Source organism: Alligator mississippiensis, chromosome 4, assembly GCF_030867095.1.
Source record: "Alligator mississippiensis isolate rAllMis1 chromosome 4, rAllMis1, whole genome shotgun sequence".
Lineage (NCBI taxonomy): Eukaryota > Metazoa > Chordata > Crocodylia > Alligatoridae > Alligator > Alligator mississippiensis.
This window is the reverse complement of record NC_081827.1, coordinates 82,415,268-82,441,579: the sequence shown is the minus strand read 5'-3', so window position 1 is coordinate 82,441,579 and position 26,312 is coordinate 82,415,268. Positions and strand designations below refer to the sequence as shown.

At 40.4% G+C, this 26,312-nt stretch overlaps 1 long non-coding RNA gene across 3 annotated transcripts in view; it reads left to right on the top strand.

The window, feature by feature from the left end:
• The window catches only part of LOC109281499 (uncharacterized), a 296,076-nt gene that overhangs the window by 133,538 nt on the left and 136,226 nt on the right, over positions 1 to 26,312 (top strand). For 2 of the 3 annotated variants that reach the window (XR_009461634.1, XR_009461632.1), the window contains exon 1: positions 1,168 to 1,286. The exons of the other annotated variant lie outside the window; for it this stretch is intronic. This is a non-coding gene — a long non-coding RNA (uncharacterized LOC109281499). Of the gene's footprint in view, positions 1 to 1,167; positions 1,287 to 26,312 lie in introns of those variants that run through there. 3 annotated transcript variants of the gene reach the window in all.

Genomic DNA, 26,312 nt, shown 5'->3' with positions numbered 1-26,312 from the left:
TCCAGCCAGGTACAGACATTATACTTTTACTGATATGAGTGATTGGAAATCAGTCTTTACTCATAACAGAACAGAAGTTTGACGCACAAGTGATCTAAACCTGTAACAGAACAGAAGTTCAGCACACATAGACTGGTCTAAAAATGGCAGAACCTCATCTAAGATTTGCTCCCCAAGGGCAAATGTGTGTTCTGTTGGTACCAATCTAAACTATACCGCTTACAGAAAACTGGGCAACTTAGATTGATTCTGCTTCAGGCTTCTTGAATGTCTGTACCTAGCCTCCACCTCTAAAAGGACATTGCATGTTATTAGAAAGAGTTCAGGGCACAGTGAAGGGAATGCTTAGAAGATCAGAGAAAACTCCTTTATGAAGCTCTAGATTGGTTACTTAACAAAGAAGCCAAATAAAATAGGCATAATATAAAATAATGAAGGGTTTAGAGAAGGTAGGTCAAGAGATTATTTTCTTCCTGAAATGAGAACAAAAAGACAGTAAATGTGAAGGATGGCAAACTCAGGTCTAATAAAAGGAAATATTTTTTGCTTTGTATCATGCAACTGTAAAATGATTACTGAAGCATACCTTTGAGGCCAAGAATTGGTAAGATTTCTTCCAAAAAAATTGGAAATTTAGCTGTTTATCAAGAATTTCTGGAGTTGATATTTAGTATTAACAGTATTGGAATGTAGAATGTCATGTTTCAGGATTATAACACGTTTCTAACTAAAGATCAAGGTGACACCCTCCTAGGTGGGCAGATTATTTCACCTGTGCTTATTATGAGGTTTCTTGCACCTACCTCTGATGTTTACTGTCAGGAGATTTGAGTAGATTCGTTGCTGCAATCCTAAGGATGAATAATAGGACAGAGTGATTAGATGAAAGGAAAGTAGAAGATCAAAGAACAAAATTAAGTTGAGACAGAACAATGGGTTTTCCCACAGCAACAGGCTGCCTGTGAACCGAACATAAAATAGCAACTATGATTCAACAAATCATGGGCTAGAAATGTCAGGACTCATTGTATCGGAGAGAGAAGTTACTTAGCAACACTCACCACAGGCATATGACCCTGCCTCAATACCTAAGGAATGTATGTGTAAATTCTAGGCATATATTAATCATTCATCTAATAAACTTTGCCTTTTTTCTGTCTCCAAGGAATAACTGATCAAATGCATGTGTTCCTCAAATACTACTGATGTGTTTCTTTGCAAAAACTGCCACACTCTGTGGATGGATTGTGAGCAAATACAAATATTCAACACTTCACACTTGACTGGTGAGCTGCTGTTGTGAATGATATGATTTCTGTTCTCTGGCTGAATGACTAAAACATTAGTAATTGTTATTAATGCAGTTTGAAGAGACCGATGCTGTAAATGTCTTGGAGAGGGAAAGTTGTTGCATTCCCTCTATTCATCGTGGAGGGCGTGGTCACATCTTTTTTCTGGCTTCTTTAACTACCACTATGCCAGGATTCTGGCAAGAGCCTTTGGGAACACTGCTCTAACTTCTGTCCCATGCCATATGAAATAGGGCATTTGCCAAATGCAACTGCAGTTACCTGTTTGTAATCTATCTTGTCATCTTCACAGTCGGTGATAAAAAAAGTAATGTTTGGACAGTCACAGCTGTGAGAGATGCAATAACATTGTTCTGTGTTTCATTTAGGCCCCATCAGGCAGGTACTAAAGAATTTGTCCAGAAGGGGAAGTAACTAGATTTAATGTTAAGTATTTGAATAATCCAGGTGAATTCATTGGGATTTCTGTGTGAATGTGTGTGTGCTTGAAGTTAATACTTAATGTTTTAGCTGGTTTGGAGATTGATTGGTTTCCTGGGTCACAGACAATATGCTCATCACTTTAATACTTTTATTGCCTTTAGCTCAAGGCTTAACCCAGGATGTTTGGGAGCCCTGTCAACTGGTTTTTCAATTTCCTATCGCAACTACTGCTATTCATAGGTATGAAACTTCAAGTATACAACAATTCTTGTGAGCAACATTTGACTGCTCTAATGTTCACTCAGAATGACCACAAATAGGATGTAATCACGACCAATGCAAATTTTAAAATGGAAAGAATATTTACAGATTGTTTTTTTTCAGCCTCTATGAGAGGCATATGCATGCATTATACACGTCAAAAATGTTTTCAAAGACAGTGCTCTCAAAATATTTGTGGTATTTTGGCACAAATAAGGTATTTCAAAAGTTTCATACCTCAACAAAATCTTTACAGTGTGTGACCTCTTCAGCAGAGATCCATTGACATGTCTTCATTGGGAAATAAAAATGGTAGAAAATTCAGGGGAAAAAATTTAAGTAATAGTTCAAAGCAACTCTTAGGAAATAAAATATAGCTCAGAGCAACAATAGGTAGCACCTGGGCTCTGTGAACTTAAAATTATGTGGAAAACACATCTGTCCAAATATTAGAATATTAACAGCTGCTGTAAGCAAATGTTGCTTGATATATTTTTTTCTTTTTAAATGGTGCTTTTAATTAACCATCTTCCCCCACCCCCCCTCAGGATTAAGTTTATTAGAAATAGCCTCACAGCAGTTCAGCTTTATTAAGAAATGTAAATTAGGGATAATTTTATAGCACAACATGTGGTGCATCTAAGTCAACTTAAATCCATCTGAACTTCCATTTAATGGTTAAAAAATAATATGGTCACCAAACTAAAAATCAGTGGTTCTGTAAAGAAAGTGCTTATGCCCTAATTAAAGTTGCATGTCAAGTGACCTATTATATGCCTCAAAAAGTAATTTGGTGATAATTCTCTCAATTTTAGTATGATCCTACAGGTTCTTGGTCCAATAATTTTATCAGTGAGCTGAAAGGGAAAATAATGTGATTACCTACACATTATGCAAATAGATGGAATGGCAAAGGATAGGGCAGTTCTACAGAGTGGTCTGAATTGCATGCTAAGCTGCACTTTTTTAAACAGTTTGCAATTTAATGCAGCCACATAGAAGTTCATACATCTAGGAATGAAGAGAGTAGATTGCACTTAAAACATAGGGGAGTGTATCCTGAAAGTAGTAACTCTGTAAGGGGCTTAGCAATCATTCTTGATAACCAACTGAACATAAGCTTCCATTGTGCTGTAGTAGAGAGGATTAGATCAGTATCTGATTACAGAGGTAAGATTTCCCAGCAATTAGTGAAATTGTCTTTTAACTTGTATTTCTGACTGTTATATTAGTGTCTTTTATTTTCACCTTTTTGAACTGAAAATCTAGTGTAGAGTTGTAGATTTTTAGAAACAAAGTAGTATTTTGGAGAATTCGATCTTCATTTGCTATGCTGCCTTTACCATCATGTAATTCTGGCATCCCCTCTTTTTCATCATTTGCTGTCATCAGCAGTCCTTCAGTTGGAGGATGATCTCTATCACAACTCATTGATGGGTCTCAAGGTGACTTAAGAGTCCAATCTTTGAGCCCCAGACCCACCTGCAGCAGTTTCAGCTATTTGCTCAGGGGAGAGTAGGCTGTAGGCTAGGATTTATCTCCTTTTCCTTCCCCCATTCTCTCTTCTCTGCTTCAAGGGGAAGACACTTTACATCAAAATGGGCTGCTGCTTGGTTGAAGTTATGTTCTACTCTAGGTCAGAGTTGGTTGACAGCCAGCTTCTCCTACCTCTTAATGTCAGCATCCGTTTTCTTGAGATGTGCCATCAGTGTGTCCTTGTAGCATTTTCTCTGGCAATTGTGAGAGATCCCAGGCCTTTACTAAGCTGGGAATAGAGCATGTTGATGATTCTATGATTGTACTTGTTTTCAGAGTCGAGATTTGGGCATCCACACTTGTCTGGTCTGGTGAATTTGGTGCTTGAGGTTCAGTGACTCAGTGCTGGTAATATTGGCTTCAGCAAGGATGTTGGCATTTGTTCATGACCTTCCCATTTGATGTGGAGGATTTTCCAGAATAGGGGTAGGCAACCCCCCGGCACAGGTGCCAGACTTAGAGTATGGCACATGAAGGCATTTTGCTTGGCATGCACACCTTGGGGTGGATGGTGGGGAAGGGACTGGGGCTCTGCTGACACAACAAGGATCGGACCCCTCGTAGCTCCCCTGCTGTCTGCCCCTGGCATGCTGACATCTTATAAGTTGAGGTTACAGGTGTTTTGGCACTCTGCCCCCAAAACATTGCCAAACTCTGTTCCAGAGGCATTGTTTGTGTTACCTCTCCAGGCTCTTGAAATGAGGACAGTAGGTCACCCATATTTCCCATCTGTAGAGGAGGGTGGGGTTGATGACTACATTGTAGACCTGTGTCTTTCTGGAGATTGCAGTGAATAAAGACACACCATAGCAATTTGCCAAAGGAGGAATTCATGTACTGGATCCCATGCTGGATCTCCTCATCAATGTTCATTCAGGTTATTGAGGTAGGGGAACATCTTAACTATTTCTAGGGTCTTTCCTTCAATAATAATTTGGGGAGAGGAGTTACGTTCATGGATTGAGTCAGGCTGATAGAGCACTTTGGGCCTCTCTCTCACCACCAAGGGGCACTTTTTACACAGGGTTCAATGTGTTTTGATTAGAATGTGTTGGAGCAGACTTGATTAATCGGGTATTCTGGAGCATTCTAATCAAATGTTGCAGCATCTTGTGTATTCAGCATCCTGCATTGCAAAATGGTGGTGGGGGACTAGAACAAGCTTTAATTAAAGCACCTCTACTGCTATTTTGAAACATGAGACACTAAATACCCAAGACACTCTGGGAGCCATTCAAGTTAAAATGCCCTCCCTTCCTTCCCCCCATCTGCATGTATACAGATGCCCAAGAAGGCTAAAGTTTGATAGGCTTCTCCAAAAAGAACTAGTGCTGTCTAGATATTTTCCTCAGTGTGCACAAGGATGGTGCAGTTATTGGCATATTGAAGGACAAGGATGGTTGTTTTGAGTACTTTGGTCTTTGACTGAAAACTTCCCAGATTGAAGAGGCCACTATCATTGTCTTTGAGAAGTGTCAAGACATCCTGAAATCACAGGAAAGTAGGACTGTGGAAAGTTGGACCATAGTTGGCTTTCATTGCCTGGAAAATGCTACAGATATCATGTTTGTTAGCATAGAACTGGATTTACTTGGCTTATCTTGCCACCACTGAGATTGATTTCCTGGATCCTCCTTTGAGCTTCAGCTTTGAGAAGCTGATTCTACTCCTCCTTCTGCATAGATGAGGTGTCATCTAGCCAAGTAGAATGAGTCCTTATCTTCCTATCAAGAAGGGCTTGGATCTCAGCATCACTCTCATTGAGCCAGTCTTGGTGTCAACAGGTGGTATAGCCAATGGATTCAACCATATGAATGGTGGTTTTAAACCCCTTCCAGTGTTCCTCAATGTTCCTTTCAGTTGTGGACAGGACAGAGAGCTTTCCATGGATACCCCACTGGAGATCCTTCTAGACAGCCTTCAGGTCTTGATGAGATTTTTTATTAAGAGTCCTTCACATTGCTTTTGGCTGTTTTTGGTGTTTCAGAGCAAGCTAGATGTTCATAACTGATCTAAGAAGACAGTGATCTGTCCAGCAGTCATTAGTTCCTCACATGGCTCACATAATATGGACATCCATTCAATCATGGTCTCTAACAATAACATAGTCAAGGAGGTGCCAGTGCTTAGAGCAGGGATTTCTCCATGTGTTCCTGTATTTGTCACTCTGTCTGTAGATAGTGTTTGTGATGACAGGACCATGCTCCTTTCATTTGCTCAGAAGGATGCCATTGGAATTGGCTTTCTCTACTCCTTTCTTCCCAAAGGTGTCACTCCAGAGTTCCAGGTCACATCTGCGATCTTATTCTTCATGCAAGTTTTAGTCAGAATGTGGTCAAGGGTGGAGTAGAAATAGTTTTTCACATCATCATCAGCATCAAGTATTGGGGGATATACACCGAGGACAGTGGTGTACTGGTTGTTGCTGAGTTTAAGGCAAAGGGTTATAAGATCTTTGTTAAATGTCCGCAGGATGCTCTGTAAGTTGACTGAGCTGATTCTTGCTGGTGAAGCTGACATCTGGGCCATTTTCCCCTTCCAGAAAAAGGTGTAACCTCCACTTCCTTCCCTCAGTTGACCCTCATCCAGTCATCTTGTCTCACTCAGAGCTGCAATGTCAATGTTGTATCTCACTAGTTTCCTGGAGACCATGGCAGTTCTTCTTTCTGATCATTCGTTGTCTTGGTTATCCATTAAGGTGCAAATGTTCTATGTTATGAAAATCACAATGTTATAAAAAGCTGATACTCATAATGCCATGGCCTTATCTGTCTTGTCCCTATGTCCATCAAAAGAGATTTGATATTGTGAATGGGTGTATAGCTAAAATTAGTGCTAAGCGAGGAGGGAGAATCTCTTGTTTTCTTGTCAGGAGAATTGTGTGAATAGGAATTGTTCTATTATTGGGCCATGGCCAAACCAAAAATTGGGTGGGGTGGAGCAGGGAATAGTTTGGATCAATATGAAATGTTTTGTTGGACCTGAAACAAAATGTTTTGGCTCATCTTCAGGTCATATAAAACATTTTTTTTTCATGTGCTTCCTTCCCCCGTCAATTTCGAAACAAAAATACGATTACAAACCTACAAGTAAAAACATTTACCTGATTACTTAACTGATTTGGTATTTGCTTAAGAAAACCAACTACAAGCTTTATCTGCCAGGTAATTATTCCATTAAGAGGGAATCTTTCCCACATATCCATTCCTTCATCACACAGACAAAGGAATCATGGAATCGTCATGCAGAGCAACTTCCACGAGGCAGATTTCAGGATGATTCTAGATCTCTTCCCTCTGAGTAATCCTTTATTAAATTCAATTTTCCTGTGGAAGGAAAAAAATGTAAAGGGGATGATATAATATTAGATAATAATTCTCTCTCTCTGACATACAAATATAGGGAGCTTTTTTCATAAATATCTATACAATATATAGGTTTCTGTTATATAAACCTGTATTATAGGCTTATATGAACCTATACGTATATAGGCTTACATGATTGCCAATATGGTGTGTATTAAACCAGAAATTCTTTTCTCTTCAAGATAATAAATACAGTGGTTTTAGTTTTTGTTTTCAAGTTCCTATTAAAGATTTTTACTTGTACCTGGCTCTATTTCCTCATAGTTATAATGGATATATTTCTAATGGAAAGTACAGCTAGAACAAACAGTGGGACGCTGGCAGCAAACCAACCTTGAATGCCAAAATCTGGGTCTCTCACTACCAGAATTTATTATAGAGGCTAGTCTATGAAAATAATAAAGCAAACTATTTATGCTTAAAGTTTCTTAGTATTCCTGCAATAGAAGTGAGTTAATCTATGCCACTTAGAAAATATAAATGAAGATTATATAGTAGGTTCTGTACATGTAATTAGAAGAGGTTAATTACTTTTACTATTCAGTAACTCCCAGTGAAGAAAGGATGTTTCCATACAAGTAGGTCTTTTATGAATTCAAAAAGACTATCTGTATAAGGAACTTACTTAAAGAATTAAAATTTGTTTATTATTTTAAAAATATCCATAAGTTACCAGAGTGGATAACTCAGAGTGAATAAAAGAATGAATTGTTGTCTAACTAGTAATAGGGAAGGTGAGTTATGTATTTCTCACATTATTCTTTTATTTCAATATTGCTTGCTTTGGATGTTTTTTGACTTTCACTGGTAGAAACAGCATTTTGACTCTGTCTTGCTCAAATTCAATAAGCTGCCTGGGAAGTAAATAAATCAGTAGTATTGTTATACCAGTTTTTTAAATTCTCCAGTTGTGTTCAACACAGAAAAGAAAATAAGTTATGCAATGTCAATGAAAAACAGATATTTCCTAAGGTAAATAATGCTTTTATTTGCAACACTAATATAATTGCTTTAATTTTACATTTTTGTGTCATGAAAGTTACTGCAGCTTTCTCCTTTAAATGATCTGTGTATGCATAATACAGAAATAAGAATTTATGCACTAGATTCTTCTCAGTTGTTGTTCTTCTTCTTCTGTTTCCTCCTAGAAATGAATCCCTACTTTGATTGCTATCTTACTCTGAAAATGGTGATAGTACATTTTTGGACAAATGGGTAGCGAACTGGCATGATGGAGAAGGTTCTAATGTCCCTTTCACACAAACATTTGTATATGGTCACTATTTTATTTGATGAATATTTAATGTAGAATATGGAAACACTCCTGGAAGCAAAGAGAGGAACCATAGATTCAGGACTCCCAGCTTAGTGCCATAACCACTAGGTTATGGTTATGCTTCCATCTTAATGACCGTCTCTCTAGCCCATGAATTTTGCATCCTTAGCTGCACAGTTAGAGAGCTTCAACAGGAGCAGGAGTGTATTCTCCCCACCTCTCCATCCCCACAGTCTTGTATTTAGGGCACTCTTCTGGAAGTTGTCATGTGGGTTTGAACTGCTCCACCTAAGCTGAGGATGGTGTTTAACCAGGGTCTCCCACTACCTGAGACATGTTCTCACCACTAAGCTATCCATACCCTTTCCTCTGGCAGCCAGATTTTGAAAGAAAGTTACAAGCCTGTCTCAGCTCTTGGGGAAAAGCATGTAGACAACTACATTCAGGAAAAAATTCTGGGTTCTGAATCCCAAATGGATGGAGGTGATGCCTGAGTCAGAGTAGAGCAGGATTTCAGATGTATTCCTCTATTTAACATTTCTTATTGTATAGCTTTATGTTGCTCGCAGTTCACTTGTGGGGCTGTAGTGCACATCAGTTGCTCCATGGGAGCTGCCCATGCATGCACTAACACCCTAGTAAGAGCCTTGTTATATAGACCATTTAGCACATGTTCTAACTTTAACATGTTAATTTTAGTATGTTTTGAGTGATTGCATGGTAATGCTTACTATAGTCTTATAACATGCACAGCTGATGCATACCATTGGTGCCCTGAACCAGAGCCAGTTGATGACTGCTATGATCCCAGAGCAAGCACAAAAAAATCAGTTGTTTGTCAGTCTCAGCCCCAGGTCCATACTGGGTCCAATTGGAAACCTTGGTGCAGTCCCTGGGCTGGGACCTACAATCTGCTGATTTTTTGTCCCAACCCTGAAACTGCACCGTATCCTTGAAGGGGCTCCAGTGTAGTCCTGGGGCTGGAACTGGCAGTCAGCTTATTTTTGGTCTGAGCCCCAGGACCACACCGGAGGTGGTTGGAGAGTCCAGTGTAGTTCCAAGGCTCAGACTGACAACTGGCTCTGGAAACACAAGAGCCTGTTCAAGCCTCCCATGTGGTCCTAGGGCTAGGACCTGCAATTACCAGATGGTGGATCTCCAGCCCTGGGATAGCAATCGATCATATTATCTCCATGGAACAGTCTGATATTAGCCAAGCACATGTTGCTTACTTAATACAATCTGGAGATAGTCCTTGCTGGAAATGTTGTAACTTTGGTATGATTGTATATGATGTGAGTGCACTTTGCTGGTATTAACCTGCTTGAACACAGAGATACTCATGGTCCAAGTGCATTTAACATGTGTTAAGTGTTTTGTGTAACATGGCCCTACCTGAAAACTAAACCATGATCATTTATTCCTCTTCCACTGAGTACTAAGATCCTTCCGAGCAGCTAGTGTACTGTAAACCCCCATGTTTGGAGGAAGAAAGGACCAAGGAAGAAAATCAGCAAGGCTCCTTTTACAGCCAGAACCTTTGTAGCCCAAAGGGGAAGGGAATTACCTGCAGCAGAGAAAAACCTTGTCAGAGCAGTTGGAGCAGTGGAGGTCCTGTCTGATAGGAGGGTCACCTAGCCAAACAAGGATCAAGCAGCCTGCTGCAGGTGAAAGCTGAGACTTCCTGAGAAGAAGTGACTAGTTTTGGGCTAGGGACTCATTCCTGCAGAGCCCAGAAAAAAGTCACTTGTAGAACCCAGCGATGAGGGGATAGGAAGATTAGCAACACCTGGGCCAGGTGAACAGGAAGCCCGGTCAGCTGACCAAAAGGGACATGCCTGACTGGGATATAAACCCTTCTTTAGGGGAAAGGAGGGAAACTGGCTTCTGTGGTTGAGAAGGATGGAGGCAAGCTTAGCAATAGGGGCTTTAGCCCAAGAGGAGAAGCCTCTGGTGAAGTAAAGAGAATGAGTGAGTGCATAGGAAGCACTGGGGACCTTTTTTGTTAGCTCAGGAAAGACTCTGGAGAGTGTGTGCGCCCAGAGGACTGAGGATGGTTTATGCAAATCTAGGGAGGGTTCCAAGGAGTGAGCGCACCAAGGAAACTGAGGTCTGTTTATGTTAACCCAGGAGAAGTCCTGGGGAGTGAGTGCACCCAGAGGATTGGGGACTATTTATCTTGGCTTAGGAGGCATCCCAGGAAGTGGGTGCACCTTGAGGACCAAGGACTATTTATGTTAAACCAATAAGGGTCTACTTTTTTTCCTCTCTGCTCATTTACTAGCAACACCTGGTGGACCAGAGTGGCTGTGAAGGGAAATCTGGAGGATGTGGAACAGAGTACTCTTTACCCTGTGACTCCCATCCCCACCCCCTTTTCATTTTTTCTTTGGTTTACCCTTTCTATTTTTTTTCATGGTTGTTGCTGGGGGGGAGGTAGCAGTCTCAGCCAGACTAAGGCTCAGAAGGAAGCTGAGGCCCAGATAGGCTCGAGGCATAGAAAGCAGCAAGGCAGGTGGGAGCCCACTCATGGACTGAAGCCTCAGCTAAAGACTGAGGGCAAGGAAAAGAGAAAGGAGTCCAGCATAGGCTAGCCAGACCACTAGACTGGGGGAAAAATGGGGGAAGTAAGGCAGCCACAGCTGAACTCGTCACCCAAAGGCAGCCTCCTAGGACAGCACGTTAATTGAAGCATCAGAGTGTGGCAGGAAAGAGAGAGGAGCCAAATTAGCTGGGGTAGGCAGACAGATGCAATGCAGCCCCCAGGTACCATAACTGCTTGTGGAGGTGCGTCCTGTTCACCCCATCATCTTTTATCCACTGGGAACCTTAGATTATACATTCTAATTTAGAGATTCTCTAGGGAAGACTGAACAGGTTGGGAATCAAGAGATTCCCAACCTTAGTCCCTTAGTTGCTAGTTTGTTAGAAGCAAAGGGGCTAAGAAAGCTTGTCTGCTGCTCCACAATAAAAAGTCATTGGTTCCTACTCATGCCTAGCTGTTTTTACCAAACCCATTAATTAGTACAGGAATCTCTTTGAATATCTACACTCCAACTCTCCCTATCTGTTATATAGGAAGTTTAGGTGCCTAACTCCACATTCTGGACGCTACTCTTCCTACCACTTAGCTGCCTGATAGGAAGTCCTTCATTGGATTACATCAGAATATACATACATTCTCATTGTATCATCTAGGTTTTCATATCCTGGACACAGTTTCTTACTGCAGAATAATTAATGCCTACTGAAATCAATGGGACCTAACTATCTTCAGGCAGGCAATTAAGGGCATTGAGGACTACAAACAGTGTAATCCAAGGAATGTCTCCCTAAGGGGACACACAATTCTCTTCACACAATTATGTTAATTCTGTCATATGGATTAGAGATGGATAATTGCTTAGATGACAAGTGAGTTATTACTAAAATTCACTACATTAACTCAGCTTACAGAAAAAGTGAAACAAAAATAAAGACAAAAATACCTCACAAAAAATCATCAATACCTGCCAAGTCTTTTAACACACAAAAGAAAAAACGTACACTAGTTTTATTTTATCTCTTGCTCTCCACTCTTGTGGATAAAGTGGTGCCATAAGGCAAGAAACAATTCCAGATTCACTGGGGCAGAGATGGCACAAAAGAGACCATGACACTGTAGCCCAGTGATTAATTAACTGGATAAAGAGCAACCTGGCTTCTAGTCCTTGCCTCCAGGGCTGCTTATATCTGGATGCATCTATACATCTCTGTATGGCAAAGTTCCTACAGTGCCATACCATAGCGGCACACTAAAACAAGGGAGTGCAGTGCTACAGCTATGTAGCTGCTGACTACCTATAGACCCCTGTGAACACTATGTTGCCAGAGCAAGCCATATGGCAACGTAGCGCATCGCTATGGTTACATAGAGCGACATGTAGATGGGCCCAAAGTATACTAAATATTCATTGGATAAAATCATGATGTAGCCTCCCTTTCCAGAAGAACCAATAGCCTCTTAATTAAGATACTTTATTGGGAAGTGACAGGTGTGAGTGCGAGTCTCTGAAAACTGAGGAGGGCATTGACCCTGAGTTCTCCAACCACTGAACTATTGTATATAGAGAAGAAGCCTCTGTCTGCAGCTGCATTTTAAACAATTCCATGAGGGGTTGTATGGTATGAATTGCAACCTGGCATGGGTGCTTCCCAGTAATCTAGGGCACTCAACCCTAAAAGGGGCTGAAACTAAAATAATTCCTTCTCATCAAGATTTCCTACTGCTGGCTTAGCTTCCTGCCCAGTATGATTGCATTTGTGATTTCCATTGGAAGCCATCTAACTCAGCATATACTGAGCATGTCTACACATTCATTAAAGTTCCTTAGATACTGAACATTTATTTTAGTACTTGCTTAATAAAGTACTAACTAAAAGCACAGTAACTAGAGTCACTGTGCCATAGCACCGGCACACAGTTACTAGGCTAATGCACAGTGTCTCGTGTGGATGTGCCCAGTGTGTAGGAAGCATAGATACCAAGCTCGGTGCAGTGGCTTTCATTTCAGGAAACTTTTCAGGAAACAGGTGCCTAAAAGTTAGCCATTGTGACACTTACATTACCAGATTTGCCCATCCCTTTAGGGTGTGCTCATTTATTAGAGTTACGTTTCTGGGGTCTCTGTAATTCTATCAAAGTACTGCTTGTATCACTTGTGTTTCTGTACGGAGCTCTATCTCTCCCTTCTGGACTCAGCACTGCCCAATCTCTTGTCCCAGTTGTCCTGGTAATAACTCCCTTGACGAGCAAACCCCACAGGATTTTTGGGCTTTACAGGGACCTTTGGCTTCAGTAAAAGAAGTGTTGCTGCAGAGCAAAAGGGGAGGTTGAAGATAAGGAAGAGTAAATGAGGTTCAGCAAGAGTATGGCAATCAGCTTGACCTTAATAATGATTTTATTGCCAGGTGTATGAAACTTATAATGACACTAGTAGTAATAGCCATACAAGGAGAGACAAACAAACAAAGCAGTTACAATATTACACAGTTTCATTTGGATTTTTGGGGAAGCCTAGCTCAGTTTGATCAACAAAAGTCAGGTTTAGAAAGCTGTGCCTGGAGTAAGAGAGAGAGAGAGAGATTAAACCAAGTCTGAGGTTTAGAAATTGAGCTTAAACAAAGAGAGTGAAAGTGAGTTTGGGTCTCACCACTCAATGAAGCCTGAACCGGTCGAGGTTCCCAGGTGTTTGTTGGAGCTTGCAGACTGGCAGAGCCCTTGGCACAATCAGTGAAGTCGTTCCAGGAAGGGAAGTGTGCAGTGTTTGGATCCAAGCACCAGGACAGAACTTGAGCTTGGGTAGGGGTTTTTGTAGGGAACTAACAATGGCTCAAGGGAGAACACTAGGTTTGTTTAGGGGTAAACAATGGCTCATAATAGGAACTGATCATTCCTGGCTATGGGTGGCATTACTCTGAGGGAGCTCCCAATACAGACAGGCAGATTCAGTGTTTTAGGTACCAATGAAGGAGTTATTACTAGAATTGGCCTGATAAATGCTGAGCTGGGTGTGTGCAGATATGGGTTGATTAACATTTGGAGCAGGGATCTTCCATCATGCAGTGCTGCCCCGCTTCTCTGCTCCCAGAGTTCAGTGTGGTCCATGCCTTGGAATCTCTTCTCCATTCTGAATGCTAATTGAGGTGCCTCCCTTTCTCATCTCTGATGCAACTGGGACTAGGGGAGGTGTCTTAATCTTGTCACCCTTATCTAGAGGGATTTAGGAATGTCTCTCACTGCATCTTAATTGACTTTTGCAAGTCCTTCTTCAGATCAGTTCTGGGGAGGGGGGAAGAGGGGGGATGAGTCCTTTGTGTGTCAGACAGGCTGGGTACTGTGCCAGGGTTCACCAGAACAGAGCTGACAGGTAACACTTAGTGCCACAAAGCCTTAGTATCTGTAGATCTAGCCCAAAATAGATTTTTGAACAGTTGTTCCAATTCCACAGTCCTAATTTCTGACAGCCGCTTTGCTTCCTTAAATATGTAGTTCTTGTCAGGGCAGTTAGCAAAAAAAAGGAGGTCCTAGCTAACCTAAAAAGAAACAGGGTCCATAAGATGATTTTAGCATGTGAGATGCTGACATGATGTGCAATGAGTGTTGTCCATAATGCTTGTACTTTTATCACCCTGCACTTAGCTCACAAGTAAGGCCAGTGTTAACACAGAACAAACATAATATTAATTATCAAAATTCTCTAAGTAAAAAAAAAGGCATAGTCTAAGGCAATATGCAGAGGAAAATGGTTATCTAATATATTCAGCCATGATTAAATCTGCTCCAAAGTACCCTCCTCTGTGCAAAAATGAGGTACTGAATGGTCTCCAGTTATGGAATTATCAGTGATTTTGGTACACTTGGATGGGAAAACATTTTTCTCTTCCTGTGCAATGATCAGATATTTCAAATGTTTTTCCTGATCTGCACAGATCAGAACAAACCCTTGCAATCTGAGAGACTGAAAGGGGGCTCAAGCCCTCAGAATAGTTAGGAGCCTGGGAATTAGAGGAATGATCTGATGTGTTGGAGACTCAGAATTCCATGCTGGATCAGAGAGAACTTCCCACCAGAAGCTGTCAAAGTTGATCTATTTCTACAAAAAGTGTTAGTGTTAACAAAACAAAACAAAAAAATCCCAACTAGCTCTAGGTAAGGGTAATCGCATTCATAGCAGCATATTTATTATCAGCTGCACAAAAGGTAGCCATTGGCTTCCATGCGCAATACCATCTGTTTGTTCTCATCCTGGGAGAACCCTGGAGCTGAACATCACTTATTGAAAGCATTTATGATTCCTTAGAGACTGATATTGTTTAAAAATGGAAAATAAAAGCTATGTAAAGGTAATTAGGATGTTTACACTTGAGCAAACTGTTTTGACCATGAGATCAGATTAACTAAATATGTGGCAGGATATCAGATAAATTAGCTGGGATACTTCATTAAATAAATAAGCATCGTCTTGGTAACAAGGGTCATTAACTATGGCTCCCCCTTGATGTTTCCTTCTTAACAGATAGAGCTGGATAATGGCCGGCCATTATGGAAGACTTATGTTGGTTTCAAACATGATTATTGGTGGAGGGCTGGGATCTTCTGTGTTCCCTATACATACAGTAATATTTCCATCTATTTTTCTGTGGCTCTCTTCATTTATTTTTCCATGATCCTGACCACTGCAATAGTGGTATCTGGATAAACTTCTCACAGGTTTGGGTAAAGTGTTATACTGCCCACAAATTGAGCTAAGGCTGCCTAACGTGGCAAAAATACTGATGGATAAGCCACTGGTGGCAGTGTAGTCTGCTGTAGTCTGGTAAATGAATGTAAGTTGACAAGTCACTGCAAGTGTAAACATTACAAATACACAGTGTAGAGAATGATGTAGATAATCTTCCCTAATATTAGAGGTGCTGGCATGGCAATGGGAAGATTATATTCACACCAGTAAGTTTTGGATGGAAACAGCTATTAATTTAATCTCCCATTGAAATGTGCTTCTCTGGAAAGGTGTAGAGAGAGACAAATGTATGCACTAATTGATTTTTATTTATATGTTGACTACTCCATAAATCAAAAGCCATTTTGCCTAAACTAGTTGTCTGCTACATGTCTGGTGGTGATTGATAGAGATAAGTGGAAGGTAAGTGTGCAAAAACCCAGAATGATCCCAGAGGTCTTCTCCCCACTGATATGTTGCATAATCTAAAGGCTCCGACCAGAACTTGCTCGTGGGGAAACTTCTTTTCTGTTAGCAAGCCTCAGTCTGTCGAGCACCCTGACTGGATCCTGTCAGATTAGTGGAAGAAACCCCCTTGAGCTCACAGGGTTCCCTAGGTTTAAACAAAAAAAAAACAGGTCTGCCATCAGGAACACCTGATATTGCCAACTATACTTATAAACGATAAATTACTCTTATCACAAGGCAAACTGTAAGGTAAAAAGCCATACAGATGTATTTCATAAACCAGGTTTAAGGGGAGACATATACAAGCAAAACCAGAAACACCTTACTGCTACTTTCTACCCTGAAGCAGCTTCCTGGTGTTCTCTCTGTTCCCAGCAGCCAGTAATCCCGCTAGCTTCCAGCTGGGTTGCCTCTTTTGCCTAGACTTGGGGTAATGTGTACCTTTTTCCCACAAGAAATTCCTGGTCCCTTATTTTCCTCATCTTTTGTCTTACTTGATTCTCTGAGATAGTATCCCTTTGATATTTACTCAGCCATTGTCTCATACACATTCTATTCTATATATTCTTTATCTCAGATCCCAGGATCCCAGAGTTTTGTTTTCCATCTATCTGATAGGTATGCTAATAGAGGAACCTCAGCTATTGTGTACTGAGAAGCCCTTTTGCCACCTGAGCTGTCACTAAATGATAATTTGTTGACTGGGCCAGACGGCTAAAATACAGACATAAAGTTTATATCAAATACTATATTTTATACAAATATATAAATGATAAATATGAACCTAGCTTCTTATTAGCTGTTGACAGGGATATGCCATAAGTTAGCCCAGTTCATGAGGAATACCTATGTGTGAAAAGTGTCTACCAATATGAACCACTGCAGATTTGGGCACATGACAGTAAGATTCTTATATTTAAGGAATAGGAGAGAAAGTTGATCAGTGCATCAAAAAAAATCTTGGCAGCAATAAAATTTTATTGCAGGGGTTTTCAACCAGGGTATGCTCGCTGATCGGCCGTGGGGGACAACCCTCCCCACCCCCCGCTCATCAACCAACTGGTGGGGGACCCTGTCCCCCCCGCCCCTGCTTCTCGACTGGCTGCCAGGGGACACCATCCTTCTTAACCAGCTGCCAGGGGTACACTGACTCAGAAAGGTTGAAAACTCCAGTTCTATCAACTGGCTTTCTTTACTTTTCCCTAGCTAGTGAAAAGATGTCTGATGTGACACTGTGATCTTTCTTAGGTCTCATGCAGCTATTCATTTTATCCTGGGAGAATCACTGCAGGAGAAAAATAACCTGGGAACAGCCAGGAGAAAATCACTCCCAGGAGAGTTTCTTCTGGGAGAGCGAGTATCTGTACATGGTTTCTCTCAGACGAAAACATAGTCTTCCAGCCTTTCCCCATCCTCAGAAAGATGGGATATGGCTTGCTGGACTCTGCTGTTACAGTTGAGCAGGGAATAGAACATACCTCCTTCACAATCCCACATTGTGCTGCAGAGAGAGGTAGAATGACCATGGACAGTCTGTGTCAGATAGTTATGGCTGCCCTATGCATTTCTGCCACCTGTAACCACACAGACTAAGGAAGCCTGCAGAGCATACTAAAATGTGTCCACAGATCCATACCCTCCTCCCCCGCCTTCCCCTATGACTTCACAGTGTTAGTACTGCAAGCTCTCCACTCTTCAGGGCCTCAGAGTCCAGATGTCTATATATATAGTTCTGGGTAAGTCTCTCTACCAGGAGAACAAACCTGAAACAATTCTCCCAGATTTTTTGAATACATGTACTCAGCATTAGTCTCGCTGGTACTGTTCTGGTATTAAAAGATTATGTGGCCTCATTGTGAGACTTATTGCCTTCTACTAGTTGCTCCTCCTGAATCCTAGAAAATGAGTGACCATTGCCAGATAATATTTCTGTGCCTGTTGTAATTAGGGTGGCCACTGACACATCCCCTTGGTAAGGGTGGGGGTGGAGAAAGGGTGGGGGGCCCTCACCAATTTGCAGTGAGGGGCTGGGTTGCTGCCTTCACCAGTGAGTAGCAAGGGCAAAGGCACCACAAAAAAAGCTGTTTCCCTCCCTTCTTGGCTAGCTTGGAGCCCTGCTCCTCCTGGCTGTGCAGCACCCTACCTCTAGGCACTGCCAATAGAATCATGAGGACAAATGATTGACATCTATTTCCACCAATGAACTGAAAAAAGGAATTTTTTTTGCAGTCCATTCCTCATTTAGAAATGGATAGGAGACAAAGGTTTTAAAAATCCTACTTTGTAATATGCCTAGTACTAGTATTTAATATTTTTACCCTTGCAGACTGGTTTCACATTGGTAAAATGTCTGCTGGAGTGAATGGAACAGGCAAATTTTTGTTCAAGAGTGCAGTGACTAGCATAACTATGACAGCATTTCGAGGGCTTAATCTGAGGAAGAGGTTAAACTTTGCATCTACTTTGCTATATGATTTATACATGACTTCTTTTCTGTCTCAGGTGAACTGAGGCCTTTTGTTGCCTTGGCAACCATGAAGGTATTTTCTGGAATTTCTGGCTTATGGTCCAGCTGACATGAATTTTTTTGTTTTGGTTTGTTATTTCATTTTCCCCTAAAAAACCCCCAAAAAACAACCCAGTCTCCCCATGCAATTTCTATGGTAACTTTATACTGTCCCACTGGCTCTTGCTGTATCCAGTCCTATTTGTTTGTCTGCCTTCAGAATTAGAAATTGTTGTTAAACCTATGCCTTACCTTTACAGCAAAAGTAGCCAGGCTGTTTGTATGATTCTTATGTGACTATAGCAGACTGAGGCATTAAACATTAGTTAATATTCCTTTTCAATTTAAGCAAACAGGGCAATTGACAGCAAGGTCAGAAAATGACCTTTGCAGTCAAGAAATACAAAAGGGAAATCCATTTAAACAAAATCTCTTGGAAAAAAAAGTTAGGAACTTCCTGCCATAAGTTATGAATCGTATGAGTGTGTCTGTGTATATGTTGAGGTATGTACTTCCCCTGTGTGTGTACACACACACACACACACACACACACACACACACACACCTCCTTGCAGAGAATTCTACCATAGTGGGTATTATACAAGAACAGCTTCAGTTCCTAGGAAAAACCTAATCAGTCCTGTTTAACCATTCAGTGCTCAAAAAGCTTCTAACAGTGGTGGTCTTAAATGTTCTTCAAAAGGAGAACAAGTTGTAGTTCTTGTAATCTTTATGCACCCATTATGCATAAAATACCTATACCCTTGTTCTGCCTATAACGATATTACCAGTATTTGAGATACAAACACTGACAATTGAGCTGTAATGAAGAACAACCCATCAGAAAGCTGTGCAATTATGCTTCATTGACTCTTGGTTATGCAAGGGGTCAAAGAGAAATGCAAACATTACAGGACAGTGGCACACAGCCAAAGTAGATTTGGCAGGAAAGAATGGAGGTAGAAAGAAAAGGCAAGGCCATTGAAATAGTGAACAAAAGCTTGTGGCTGTCTAAAACACTAGAACAATTGTTGAAAATCAGCTTATCTGTGTGAAAATATGATATCCCTTATACTGCCAAAATCAGTGAATAGCAAAGTGCTTAACTGCACAAGCAATAGACAAGCAAGCTAATGCTTCTGGGCTTTGTGGGGAGATGTAGCATTCATTTATGACTTTGTAATTTCTATCCAAAATGTATAAGAAACTTGCATACAATACCTGCAGTTTACCCAATTTCTTTCCTTTTCTGCTTTTGCTGGGTCAATAAGCTATATTTTTCCCAAGTGTCCCTGGAAATCTTCTCAATATGGACATTTTAAAAAAGAATATAGAAATTTGAACAAGAAAGCAAAAATCAAACTGTGCTCAGATGTCTGAGAAACAGAGTATAGAAAAGCAAATTTAGAACAGAGCCTATCAAGGTGTTATCAGGCATGGAGCATACTGGAGAACAGGGTTCTTATTTTGAAAAAGGCATGTAAGTGAGAAAACTCTATTGTTAATTGTTCATTTTAGCAGAACAACTGTTTCTAATTTGCATCGTCCCCCCGCCCTCCCCCGAGACAACCACATATTGCTATCTCACATTCTGCATGTTTATTTAAGATAGTTGATTTGTTAATGGAATCAAAGATCATTTCATCTTACAGGGAATGTCATAAAACTATTGAGAAACAACCAAAGCAAATTGTGTAACTCATATTAAAAGGATGATTATAAACCACATAACATGCTGTTGGTAGCAGTTGTAGTGCAATTAGCTGACATTCTCAAGATTAGTTTGATAATGTCCAGACATTTTACTTAAAAGTATTCTTTATGGTTCACTAGTATCCAGGAGCCCTTATACACCTGATAGCTGTGTGTATGTATATTCAACCCATTACACCAATGATTTAAAATGACCATTTGGTGTATACCTTAATGATTTCCATGGTGTACCTCTTAAAAATATATATACTTTGTTTCTATGGTTACCAATTTGCCACAAAGCATAGTGCTAATTCATCCAGGAGTTTTTGGGTTAATCTTTTAAAACTTCACAGAGAATTAAACCATGTTGTGCTAAAAAAACAGGACTTTGCTATAATAATGTTAACTAGCCTATATGCAAAATAGTTTCTTATAAAACACTAAGCAAAGCAAACAGTGGACCAAGGCTAAAGAAATATTGAAAGAACTTTTTCAAAATAAAATAGAAAATAGATGATTGATCTAGTATTATTAAAGAAACATATTCTCAAATTAGTGGGATGATTTAAATGATACTTTTTAATTCCAAAGTCCTCTGAGTAAATCAAATTAAAAAAGAATACTTAAATTATTTTTGCTTACCCCTTGTCCATTTCTTTACAACTGGGGACCAACCCTATTCTCATTAAAATCAAGAGTTAACTTTCAATTGATAACAGTGGAGGCAGGGGAGGGATCTTAGATCATTGGCTTTTTTATACAAATACCTTTTCAATGTACTAACTGGGGGCTTTGCTTATTTTTCTCCATGTGTATAAGTACAGCAAAGAACAAGTTTAGGTTAAAAAAAAAAAGGCATTATAAATTGCAACCAGTGAGTATTCTGAAGAGGGCAATTATATTCTTGACACATTATAAAATAGAAGTATATTTGAGAATTATAAGGTGTACTACTTTTCAACCAAATTATATAGCGCCTTTCTGGAGTTTTCTTAGTTGATGTTCATTACATTTTGTATTATAGTGTCAATCATCTTATTTCATTTGGAGTATTTAAGATACAACTGCTCTGACATGAAGAACTACTTGCATTTGAGATAATGTTAGTACATTTCAGCTCCAGCAAGACTTGCTCAAAGGGAAGTTCTCTGGTTTCCCTCACAACCATTATGTAAAACAGAAATCTGGATTTCCATGGGTAGTGGTAATATTCAATAAACGTAAAAGAAAGAATCTGTCCACTACATAGTGGTCATGGTTAATTATTAGATTGGTGTAAGGTCTCAGGGTCATTTGTCAGATAAAATAACTACAAGTCTCAATGAAAAACAAACTCACATTCTGGATTTTTTTAAATATTAATTCTCCAAGAATTAATAAGACACAGTTATATAGTTAATACCATGATAACCCTAATTACTTAAAAGAATTTGCTCTCTGACAGTAAATTTAAGGGTTTTAATGGCAGCTGTTGTAGTAAAATACTCTCTTTAAAATATAAATTAAAATGACTTGGAAGTCATAGAAAATTAGCAAGTCTATTTATATACATCTGTTTTCACCTATTTCCAGAGGCTGCTGTCAAAATTTGTTTTCATGAACTGTTTTGCCCTCCTGCTGACTTGCATGAAAACAAGAGGCTGACAAGTGTTACCATTTCACATAAATATTGACCTTTCTTGCTAGTACAAATTTGTGATTTGACAACACTGAAAGTTCACCATGTTGCTAGACAATAATTTTTAGAGACTAGTGATGATGATCCCCCTCCCCCCCCACCCCCAATGAACTTTGCCAATTCCTATGGATATGTGTTTTTAAAAACAGGTGTCAACATTTCAGAAGAGCTCTGTTTTCATTAAGGAGGGAGGGATTATACTTTGGATTGTTCAATTAAAATTCAAAGGATTTTAATTTTTATAGTAATTTTTTAAATCTTTTGGTGAGGCAAATAAGATCATTGGAAAGCAGGACTGGAAGAACCTCACAAGGCAGAGCCATTCCTGACTGAACTATTCTAGTCAAATGGCTGTCTAACCTATGCTTGAACATTTCTAGAGATGGTGATACCACAGTTTCTCTAGGAAGCCTGTTTCAATGCTTGACCATCTACATAGTCACGCACTTTTTTTCCTAGTTACCAACCTAAAATTCCTCTAAAATTTCTGTATTTTGAGACCATTGCTTCATCTTCTCTCTAATTACCCTTCAGGTATTTGAAGACTGTTATCAAATCTCCACCTGAGTCTTCTCAAGACTAAATTCTTGTTTTTTCAGCCTGTCCTTATAAATCATGCTGCCTAGTCCTCTTAATTATTTTTGTCACTCTTGATTGGACTCTGCAATCTGTCCAACTTCTTTGAAGTATGGAGCCCAAAACTAGACTCCAGCTGGTCCTCCTTTGAGCAGGGGGTTGGACTAGATGACCTCCTGAGGTCCCTTCCAACCCTAACTTTCTGTGATTCTATAACTGAGGCTTCACTCATGTTGAACAGAATAGAATAATTACTTCTTTTGATTCGCAAATGACCTTCCTGTTGTTATAGCCCAGTATGCTGTTGGCTGTATCTGCAACAAGAGCACACTGTTAGCCTATATTTAGCCTCTTGTCCATTGTAACCCTCAGCACCGTCTCTGCAGTACTGAAATTCAGTTGTTCATTCCTCGGTCTATATATGTGTATGCATATATTTCATCCTAGTTGCAGGACTTTGCACTTGTCCTTACTGAATCTCATGTGGTTGACTGCAGACAATTTCTCCAGTCTATTCAGCTCATCCTTGATCCTATCTCTACCCTTCAGAGTGTCTGCAACTCTACCTAGGTTGGTATCATCCACAAATTTCCTACGCATGCACTCTATCCCATCATCAAAATAAATCATTTATGAAGATATTAAACAATATCAGACCCAGGACAGACTGCTAAGGAACCCCAGTTTATACCTTCTCCCAGCTAGACATTGATGACTATTTGTTCAGCATGGTAATGCAATCAGTTATGTCTACTTTTACATGTAGTAAAAGTAGTCTGCATTTCCTTAGCATTAATGAGAATATTGTGAGACAGTGTCAAAAGACTTGCTAAAGTTAAGATGCATCTCATCCAGCACTCTCCCTCCATTTAAATAACCTTTTATTTTATCATAGAAGGAAATCAGGTTGGTCTAGCATAACCTGCTCTGGGTGAATCCATGCCGAATGTTCCTGATCACCTTGTCCTTTACAAGGAGCTTCACAATACATTCTGTGATGACCTGCTTCATGATCTTTTTGGTACCAAGGTACCACTGTCAGACTGACTGGTCTGTAATTGCTCAGATCTTCCTTCTTTCCTTTCTTAAGGATGCATAGATGCTAGGGTTGGAATGGACTTCATTGGATCATTGAGTCCAATCCTCTGCCTGTGGCAGGAAAAAGTGCTGGGATCATGAGACCCCCAGCCAGGTGCTTGTCCAGTATCTTCTTGAAGACCCCCAAGGTAGGGGAGAGCACCGCCTCCCATAGAAGCCCATTCCATATTCTGGCAATCCTAACCATAAAGAAGTTCTTTCTGATGTCCAACCTCAATCTACTCTCTATCAGCTTGCAGCCATTGTTCTTCATTATTCCAAGAGGTGCCCTGGTAAACAGAGCATCTCTTATTCCCTGCTGCCCTCCCCTGGTGAATTTGTATACTGTCACAAGGTCCCCCCTCAGTCTTCTCTTGCTGAGGCTGAAAAGGTCCAGGTCCCTTAGCCTTTCCTCACAGGGCCTTCCTTGCAGGCCTCTAACCATATGAGTAGCCCTCCTCTGGACCCTCTTAAGGTTTACATCACTTTTTAATTGCAACACCCAAAATTGGATGCAGTACTCAAGCCTGAGCAGTGCTACATAGAGAGGAAGCATCACCTCCCTGGACCTGTTCATGATGCACCTACTAATGTGTAACAAAGTGTGGTTAGCTCTGCTAATTACTTCATCACATTGACGACTCATATTCTTCTTGGAATCAACAATGACTCTGAGATCTCTTTCTGCCACTGTGGTGCTGAGAAGGTCATCCCCCAGCCTATAGGTATGCTGGTGATTCCCTCTCCCTAGATGCAGCACTATATTTGCTCTTTTGCAATCATCTGGGACCTCATCCAACTTCCATAAGTTCTCAAAGAGGATAGATAGCCAATGACTCCAAAATTACCTCAGCCAATTTCTTGAGTACCTTAGGGGGTAGCTCTGCTGACTTGTAAGCATATAGTTTCTTTAAATAATCCTTAATCTGTTTTTCCACTGCTTTAGGGTGTTCATGTCTGCTAAATCCTTGCTGCAAACTGCACTAGTCATCTGGTGGCTGAATTTATTTGTGAAATATTGAAGTTTTAAAAAAAATTAAATACTTCAGCCTTCTCTGCATCATCTGTAACTAGATTGTGTATCATATTTCATAAAAGACCTATAATTTCCTTGGTTTTCTTCTTCATCTTGACATAAGTCTAGAATCTCTTTTTGCCTTTGATGTTGTTTGCCACCTGTATCTCAGATCATGCCTTGACTTTCTTAATGTTCTCTCTTCATGCCCCTGCTATATTTCCCTACTAGTTTGAACCAATTTCCATTTTTTGTAAGATTTATTTTTGCAATTCAACTTATTGAAGAGATTGCTATCTAGCAAAGCTGGCCTTCTGTTGCACTTCCCACTGTTCCATCACATCAGGATAGTTCAGCCCTTGCACCTTTTATTATAACCTCTTTAAAGTACAGCCAGCACTTGTTGGCTGTGTCCAGATGAGCGTGGCCATGCAGTATGTGGTGCCACAAACATATCTGTGGTGCCACTTACTGCAATTTAGATTATCTCTGTGCTGCAAGGGCATGCTGCCCATGCATGTACTGCTCCGCTTTATTTTTTCTGCAGGTTTTTTTTTACTCCAGGGGATATCCAGGGGTAAAAAAAACAACCACAGGGGGAAAAAAAAATTGGAGCAGCGCATGCACAGGCAGCGTGTGCCACTCAAAAATGCATGCTCTGGCTGCTGACCACAGAGCGTGCAGGCTCTGTGTGGTAGAATTGCTGGTGCTGCAGCCCCAGGAGGCCCCCAGGGCCCCAGGTAAGGTTGCTGAAGCCAGTCCAGTGCTGGCCTCAGCCTCCCCTACCCCATTCGGGGTAACTTGCCGCTTGCCAAAGCGCACGTGGCATGAACGTTCCCTAGGGACAAGTAGCTGTGACACAAGATGTGCCACTATTACTTTTCCCCAGGGAACCAGATGTCCATGCTCATCTGGATGTGGCCCTTGGCTCCATTTTGCCTCAGATGTGGCTTCCAGGACATCCTGCCCACCAGTTCTGAGTTTGCTAAAGTTTGCTTTTCTGAAGTTCAGTGTCCTTATTCTTATGCTTTCCTTCCTTCCTCCCTTAGGCTCTTGAACTCTCATTTCATGGTCAATATCACCCAAGTTACCTTCCACCTTTTATATTCTCAACAAATTCTTCTCTGGCTGTGAAGAGCTTCCCTCCCTAGCTGGCCCCTCCACCATTTGTAAGAAAAAGTTATTCCCAATACACTCCATAATATAATTCATGGTCAGAACTCCCCAACACAATACATGGTCTTACAAAGGAAATTGTTGTTTTGATTTCTTCTTTTCAGTGAATATTAGATAAAGGAAAAGAAAAAGGGGTAATGTCCTTTCAGATATAACCTTGTATAGCTGGTGTGTATATATTTCCTGGTTGGGAATTGTGGGCTCTGTTATAAGCACTATGAGAGAGAAGGACCTAGATTCTTACAAGATCCTACAAGAAGCATAATTAAAAACATTCTAGAAACTAGTCCATTTCATCTGTATTTACAATCCTTGTCTCTAGGCAACCCACTAGAGGGTGTTTCCACAAAAAATGAACTATTTTGCATGATGCCTTGTTCTGTTGTACCATAAGGAGTTCCTCATTTTTATAAATACAGAATCCAGTATTAGATCCTCTTGGTAACTCCAGAGATCATAAAGGCCAGGTATGACTACTTGTTATTTATTGCCCGAATGGTGGGTTAGATTATATAAATGCAGAAAGGGTAGTGAATCTTGGATGGAGAAGATGCTTTACACCTTCTAATTTACACCTTCAGACTGTTTTGAGGTCAGAAGGGAACATTGTATTCAACTCATCTGACCTCTGAATTGGTTCACTTAGTCTGGTCTGAATAGGTTAGTAGAGGGTCCAAACTAATTTGCC